Below are 8,737 nucleotides of genomic sequence, written 5' to 3' on the forward strand. Positions count from 1 at the left end.
AGAAATGTGGGAAATGGGGAGAATGTCCCATATACATTCAATTGGAAGGGAAAGAAGAGAGAGGATGAGACAGAGCCATGTGAAAAGAAGAAAATCACCAAAATTTTTCCAAAGCAATGAAAAACAAATTTGAAACACCCTATTAACCCACAGGAAAAAGTCAAAGAAAAGTACACCTCATAGTAAGGCACATCATAGTAAGACTGCTGAAAACAGGGATGGAGGTGGGAGGAAAGGGGACACAGAGAATATTTTAAGATTGGCCTGAAAAGAAAGACACATTGCCTTCAAAGGGGAACCAATAAGAAGGACATCTAATTTTATAACAGAAATGATAAAAGCTAGAACAATGGAGTGATTTTCATGTACGTCAGGAAAATAAAGCAAATAAATAATGGCTAACCTAGAGTTCTAAACCTTGAGAAATATTCTTCAGAAATTAATATGAAATAAAAATGTTTTGGGAAAAAGAAAAAGTGAGAGGAGACATGACTATCAAACTTACATTTATAGAAATAGTAAAGAGCTCTCTTTCTGCCGCCATCTTGGTTTCAAGATACCCGCACAAAATACCCAGTGAAGCTACAGAAACTGTCCCTGCTACAGAGCAGGAGTTGCCACAGCTTCAGGCTGAGACAGGGTCTGGAACAGAATCTGATGGTGATGAATCAGTACCAGAGCTTGAGGAACAAGATTCCACACAGGCTACCACACAACAAGCCCACCTGGCAGCAGCCACTGAAATCGATGAAGAAGTAGTCAGTAAAGCAAAACAGAGCTGAAGTGAAAAGGCACAGAAGGATATGTCCAAACTGGGTCTTTGACAGGTTACAGAGGTTACTAGTTTCCCTATATGGAAATCTAAAAATAGCCTCTTTGTCATCACAAAACCAGAAATCTATAAAAGCCCAGCTTCAGATATTTACATAGTTTGGGGGAAAGCCAAGATCAAGGATTTATCTTAGCAAGCACGGCTAGCAGCTGCTGAGAAATTCAAAGTTCAAGGGGAAACTGTCTCAAACATTCAAGAAAACACACAGGCTCCAACTGTACAAGAGGAGAGCAAAGAGGAAGAGGTTGATGAAACAGGTACAGAACTTAAGAACAGAATTGGTCATGTCACAAGCAACAGTGTCAAGAGCAAAGGCAGTCCAAGCCCTGAAGAACAACAGTAATGATATTGTAAATGCTATTATGGAATTAACAATGTAACCATCTAAAACTTAAGGTCCTTTTTTCCTTTTTTTTCTTTTCTTTTTTTTTTTTTTTTTGTATTTCAAAAGAGTGACTGCCGCTTGGTTTGAAATTTATACTGTTTCTTTCATTAATAAAGTCATGGCTTCTTGTGGAACAGAAAAAAAAAAGAACTATAAAGGGATTTCTTCTACAAGTAAGCAAGGGGAGCAAAATTGACCCTAGATTGCCGAAGCAAAGTACAAACTTCTCTGGAGGAACACGCTGTTAATCCAGGCAGCAACATCGGACCGCCAAACATGAAGGCACACAAAGAAATAAGCCACAATTGACAAGAATCACAATAAATAAAAAACAATAGAGTTAAACAAGCTATTAATATAAATATAAGAATTGTGTGCTATGGACTTACAGAGTAAGCATGTCTAAAATAAAGAAATACAGATGAAGCTTTTGAGATAAAACAAGACACTATAAAAATACTAAATTTTTTAAAGAATTAAAAGGAACTTTTGGAAATGGAAAATATCACTTAATCTAAAATGTATAAGGATGGTTTAAACAACAGTTTGACACAGAGAGAATTAGTGAACTAGAAGATAAATCCAAAGAAATCACCCAGAAGCTAACACAGAGGAATTGGCAAGTGGAAATATTAGAAGTGAAGCTAAAAGAAATGGGGAATAGAATAAGGTCTAATATAGCTTTAGGAAGAATATCATACCTGAGAAAGAAGAGAATGGGGAAAGGCAATATTTGAAAAGATAATGGCTTTAAAACTTCTAGAACTGATGAAAGACATTAAACCTCAGATTCAGGAAACATAATTTATCTCAAGCAAAATAAATAGAAATGAATCTACAGGCAGACATATCAAAGAGAAATTGTAAGACAAACGAAAAGAAAAAAGATCTTAAGACAACCGGAGAAAAGATAGGTTACCTACAGAAGCAAGCAAATATACACTGACATTTCCAAACAGCAATAGAAGTTACAGACAATAGAATAGTGTTTTCAAAGTTCTAGAGGAAAATAACCATCAATCTAAAATTTTGAACCATGCTAAAGTTTCTCGATGCCAAAGACCTCAGTAAACATACCAGTAGTTGAACAAGTTGGGTTTATTACTTGTTGGAGCGAGGGAGAACATTGTGTATCTCAGTAAGAGGGTGCTAGAACTCATCTATTATAGGATTTGGACTTCAGTTTATAATTTGGGGAGAGTGTAAGAAACCAGAGAACTCATTCTGGATGGGGGGTTATCAGAAAGTGTGAGCAGTTCTATGATTGGGTATCTCAATAATTATGTATAGGGAGGTAAGACTAGAGTGAGGATAAGCTGTAATTGGTAAAGAAGTTGCAGTCACTCATTTAGCAGGAGAGAGGGATATTTGGTATTTCTGAGTTATACAGTGACCTGAGTGCAGTTTCTGTGAGACTGTTTATATGTCCAACAAGAAAATAACATGGCTTAGCTATAAGCATCAGATCAGTTTGTCATAATATTGAGGCCTAACTGTGAAGTTAGATCAATCCCAGATGTCAGGAGCTTCTTTTCCTTTTTTCTCTTTCTCAACTTCCATTCACAAATGGGGATGAAATAAATAGAATAAAATAAAGAATGAATTAGAGAGTTTGATACTGACAGACCCTCACTAAAGGTAATTTTTAAAGGGTATAACTTTGGGAAATAGGAAATTGAACCCAGTAGGAAAGGCATGCAAGAAAGAATAGTGAGCAATGGAACTGGTAATCATGGCTATAAATCAAAACTCACATTAACAGTATGAAGCAATAATAATAGTGATGGGAAGAATTAAAAACAAGGTGGAACCACAATTCTGAACAATTTGTAAGATTACAAGAGAATGATCAGGTCTAGCATTCTATGATCCTTCTGTTAAGAATATAAGTCTTTGGTAAGGCCAGAATGCATGTTAAAATTAAAGTACAATCACTAAAGGAATAGAAAGAGACCATATATATCTGGTGGGGGACGGAATGAAAAAATTCATCAATACTAAATAAGGAAAAAAGTGGAAACAATGATGTCAAAAAAGAACATGATAAACAGAATATAAAATAAATCCAAACATATCAGTAATGACTACAGGTGTAATCAGATAAATTTAACTGATAAATTTAATCCATTAAAAGGCAAAAATTACCAAAGTTGATTTTTAATGAGCTCTGTGCTTTCTCAAGGACATAAAAAACATAAGGACAAGAAGGTGGAAAGTTTTTAAAAGGATAAAAAATGAGCAAATATCATGCTAATAAAAGGAAGCTCATTTCTCTATATAACCATCAATCCCCGGTTTCTCTCTCTCTCTCTCTCTCTCTCTCTCTCTCTCTCTCTCTCTCTCTCTCTCTCTCTCTCTCACTGCCTACTGCTCCATTTTGTTTCTTAATTCAAAACAGTTCTTTCTACTGCTTTTTTGTTATGGTGATAACATGCCCCTAAATGACCTTCCCATCTCCTTTTACAATATGATCTTTCAATTCTAGAAACAACCAACAGAGATTCCCAATCTCTTTTTTTGGTTAATTGTTTTATATTTCAATTACATGTGTACAATATAGCAATTAGACATTTGTATAACTTATACAATAATCACCCAGAAAAATCTAGTACCCATCTGACACTATACATAGTTATCATAATATTATTGACTATATTCCTTATGCTGTATTTTACAGACTCAATTTGTAACTACCAATTTTTACTTCTTAATCCCTTCTCTCCTTCCCTTTGTTCACCCACCCCCTTAATTCACCCCCCCTCTTTCTGGCAACCATCAAAATGTTTTCTGTATCTGTGAGCTTGTTTCTGCTTGTATTGTTTATCCTGTCCTCTATATTCTACATATAAGTGAAATCATTTGGCATTTGTCTTTCTCTGCCTCACTTACTCTACTCAACAAAATACCTTCTAGGTCCATCCATGTTGTTGCAGATGGCAAGATTTCATTCTTTTTTGTGGCTGAGTAATATTCCATCGTATATATGTACAACCTCTTCTTTATCCAATCATCAATTGATGGACACCGAGTTTGCCTCCATATCTTGGCTACTGTAAATAATACTGCAATAAACATATGGAGGCACATGTCCCGTCAAAGTAGTGTTTTGGATTTCTTCAGGTATATATTCAGAAGTGAGATTACTGGGTCCTTCTTTGTCTCTTGTTATAGCCTTTGTTTCAGTCTATTTTGTCTGGTATAAGTATTGTTACTCCAGATTTTGGGTTTGTTTGCTTCCATTTTCATGAACTATCATTTTCCATCCCTTTATTTTCAGTGTGTGTGTGTCTTTTGATCTGTAGTGAGTCTCTTACAGGCAGCATATGTAAGGATTTTGTTTTCTTATCCATTCAGCCTCCCTACCTTTTGATTGGAGCATTTAATCCACTTACATTAAAAGTAATTGTTGATAGATATGTAGTTATACCATCTTATTTTTCATTTTTTAAAAATTTTTTTTCTTATTATTAAAGAAGTCCCTCTGAGATTCCTTGTAACACTGGTTTGGTGATGATGAACTCCTTTAGCTTTTTCTTGTCTGGGAAGCTCTTTATCTGTCCTTCCATTCTAAATGATAGCTTTGCTGGTTAAATTAATCTTGGATGTAGGTCCTTGCTTTTCATCACTTTGAATATTTCCTGTCATGTCCTTTATGGACTGCAAAGTTTCTGTTGAAAAGTCAACTGACAGTCTTATAGGAGTTCCCTTGTAGATAACTAACTGCTTTTTTCTTGGTGCTTTTAAGATTCTCTCTTTGTCTTTAACCTTTGGCATTGAAATTGTGAAGTGTCTTGGTGTGCACCTCTTTGAGTTCATCTTGTTTGGGACTCTGTCCTTTCTGGGGTTGTATATCTATCTCCTTTGCCAGGTTAGGGAACTTTTCTGTCATTATTTCTTTAAATACATTTTCAATTCTCTGCTCTCTCTCTTCTTCTGGTACCCCTATCATGTGAATGGTGGTATGCTTGATGTTGTGACAGAGGTTCCTAAAACTATCCTCATTGTTTTGGATTCTTTTTTCTTTTTGCTATTCTGATTGAGCGTTTTCTGCTGCCTTATCTTCTAAATTACTGATTTCATTCTCTGCTTCATCTAATCTACTGTTGATTCCCTTTAATATAGTCTTTATTTCAGTTATGGTATTCTTCATTTCTGACTGGTTCTTTTTTGTTTCCTATTTCCATTTTTATATTTCTTATCTCTGTTAAAGTTTCCACTATGCTCATCTACTCTACCCCTAAGATCATTGAGCATCCTTATGCCAGTGTTTTGAACACTGGTAGATTGCTTGTTTCCATTTTCCTTAGTTCTTTTTCTGGAGCTTTGTTCTGCTCTTCCATTTGGGACATGTTTCTTTGTCTCTCAATTTTGGCTACATCTCTGTGTTTCCTTCTGTGTATTAGGTAGGACTGCTTTGTTTCCTGGTCTTAGTAAGGTAGCCTCATATAGTAGGTGTCCTATAGGACCCAGTGGCATGGTCTCACTGGTCACCTGAGCGAGGTGCTCCAGGTGTGTCCCTTGTGTGGGTTGAGTGCCCTCCTGTTGCAGTTGCTGTTTGCACATCAGTGGGCGGGGTTGGCTCTCAAGTTAATTGGTTGTGAGGACTGGCCATCACTACATTGGAGGAGCTGTTGTGTAGAAGCTGACCCTATGGAACAAGATTCACTTTAGCAGGTCTCTGGTGCCGGCCAAGTGCCCTTTAGGTATATCACCCATGGAGGCACCTGGGTGGTGCTCTGGCTTGGTCCAAAGCTGACCACTGGGTGAGCTGGCCCTGGGGCTTCCTGGGAGGTGCTCTGCTGCAGGCCAATTTCAACTGCAGCTTGTGCATTGCCTAGGGCCACCTGGCATGAGCCACAAAGCATTCTGCAGGTGGTAGCCACTCATGCTGGGCTTGGAGGTACCTGGGAGAGGCCAACCTGTGAATTGAAGCCAGCTACCACTAGGCTGGGCTTGAGGCTGCTCAGCAAGAGATTCGAGGTATGCCAAGGCCAGATGCCGCTTGTTTGGGGTTTGGGAAACTTTGAAAGAGTTTAGGAAAGTCTGCAGCGTGAGCCAAGAGAGTGAGTTTGTATGGAAAAGCCACTGGAAGTGACTTGGGTGCGTCCAAAAGTTGGGTGGGTCAGGGTCTCAGGGAATCACCAGAGTGGGATGAACAGTATTAGCCAGGTTGATGGAGACTCAGGTATTGTGGCCACATTCTTCTGCACATGGAGAATGGGAAGGGCTCAACAAAGAAATAATGGATTCTGCCAGCACTTCTATCTTGGAGAAAGCTGTCCCTCCGCCCTCACTTTGAAGCCAGACAATTCAGTTTCTTCTTGTATGTTCCTAGCACCTTTCAAGTTGCTGCCACAGTGCTGGAGTTCAGTGCAAGTGAGTCCATCAGCAAGTAAGTCCATGCATGGGCCATTTAAAAGTAGTGCCTGGGACTCCAACCACAATCTATCTCACTTAGCCACAATCTCTGCTGGTTTTCGCAGCCAGAGATTGTGGGGACTTCTTTTCCCAGCACTGGAATCCTGGGCTGGGGAGCCTTTTGTGGGGCTGGAACCCTTCACTCCTCCAGGGGGAACTCTGCAGCAGGGATATCCTCCTGATTTTCAGTGGTCGCATATGAGTGTGGATCAGCTCGTTTCTCATCTCCACCCCTTCTACAGTCTCAAAGTGTCTTCTTCTGTATGTTCTTAGTTATAGGACTTTTGTTCATCTAGACTTCTGGTGATTCTCAATGATGGTTGTTCTGTAGTTTAATTGTAGTCTTGATGTGGCCATGAGAGGAGGCAAGCACAGCATTTACCTACTCCACAACCTTGACTGGAAATGTCTTCCAATTTTTTTAAAAAAGAAAATTTCATTGGTTGGGTGGGGAAAAGTTTAAGACATTGGAAATATGGGAAGCCTCTGATAAACTGGAGAAGTACACGTCAATCCCTTTACAGTCATCATGTTTTTAAGTTTGCTATTTTGATGTTTATAATGATGTCATTAACTCATCAAGAAAAGGTTAAACGATGTTTATAAAAACTGTTTACTAACAGTGCATCAATTTAGATACTCCATGAAGCAGACACCACGATGGAGTTATCCATATAAAAGATTCACTAGGGGAACTATCTGTGAAGGATATAGGGGAGGATGAGCAGAGAGCAGAGAGAAATTTACACAATGATGCAGGCGTAAGCCCTGTATGAAGAGAGATGGGAGGAAGTATTAGGTTGGAAGAGTCCCAGATCAAAGCACATCTCTGTCAGGCCAATGGAGTTCCCAAACAAATCTTCCCACCAAACGAATTCCATATTGGACAAAAACGAGCTGGCACTATTCCATAATTCCTATTCCATGAATCCATATTAGATAAGAATAAGCCTTCCATGTTCATTCATTGGCTAGGAGTAGTGCAGGAGAAGCATGAACTCACTATTTATGGAATAGCAGCCACAGGCTGTCAGTCAACTATGCCCCCATAGTAGGTGCACAGGAAGGAAATCTGAATGGTATGTCCCACAGCTGTGACAGCTCATAACTTGCACCACATAGATTCGTTTATCCACTCATGTTCAAGGAGCAGCTATTCTATAGTCCCCTTTGGTCTGTCTTTATAAGAGAAAACTGAGAAGAAGGAGGTTAGTGGGATGAACCATAGCCCCCAACACTGCACTTAATCTCAGGGCCACAACTGGTACTCATCCTGTCCCTCTACACTATGTATTCTATAATTTCCTCATCCTCACTATTGCCTTAGCAAGCCTTGGTGGCTTACATGGTGATATGACCCAAACCTTCATTCTAGAGAGGCCCAAACAAACCACTGATAGTCATACCCTTTACAAGCTGGAGTTGCTTCCCATGTCCATTCTTTCGTAAGTACCAGGAAGCATCCAATTGGATCACCTGGGTTCCACAAGGAGTCCGCCTGCCCCCATCATGTAAAAGCAGCCCTCCTGCTGATCCGCGCCAATTACCCAGTCAATAGACTCTTCTTCCTCCCTGCTGGTCCCTGTGTGCAAGGCGTTCAGAGTGCTCTGGCTACAGTTTAACCTATAGTTTAAAGGGATCCTTATTCTGTCCCCTGATAAGAGCATACGTCCACTGGGGATAAAGACTAATCCTGCAGTGCCCATAGTTCCAGGCACCAGAGGCATAAAATCTCCAAGGGGTTACTGAGAGCAATGAAAAGGGGTTCACTCCTGCTTTTACATTTTTAGTTTCTGGACTCATGTATTCTTACTATTGAGGACACCACACATACAGAGGGCTTTGATTTAATATATACACTGCATCCGGAATCAGGGCATGCCACCATCCAGAATGCTAACTCTGCATTGACAGGGGCAGCAGCTTAAACCTGTCACTCATCTGTGCTCTCTGCAGCAGTTTCTCTTGAATGGGATCCAAGTGGCACATCTCCATGATCATCACAGACAAGGAAGAGCCAAAAGTGAGCAGGAGGTCAGTAAGCTCAAGAGAAATGTCCACTGCAGTCTCAGGGGGAAATCAGAGGTGGGCCAACGGCTGAC

The 8,737-nt window shown here is 39.5% G+C and overlaps 1 pseudogene; it reads left to right on the forward strand.

Annotated features, from left to right (window-relative positions):
* Positions 1-488: 488 nt before the first annotated feature.
* On the forward strand, positions 489-1,212 carry LOC117036694 (nascent polypeptide-associated complex subunit alpha-like; annotated as a pseudogene).
* Positions 1,213-8,737: the final 7,525 nt, after the last annotated feature.

The sequence above is a fragment of the Rhinolophus ferrumequinum genome, chromosome 17 (assembly GCF_004115265.2).
Source record: "Rhinolophus ferrumequinum isolate MPI-CBG mRhiFer1 chromosome 17, mRhiFer1_v1.p, whole genome shotgun sequence".
Taxonomy (NCBI): Eukaryota; Metazoa; Chordata; class Mammalia; order Chiroptera; family Rhinolophidae; genus Rhinolophus; species Rhinolophus ferrumequinum.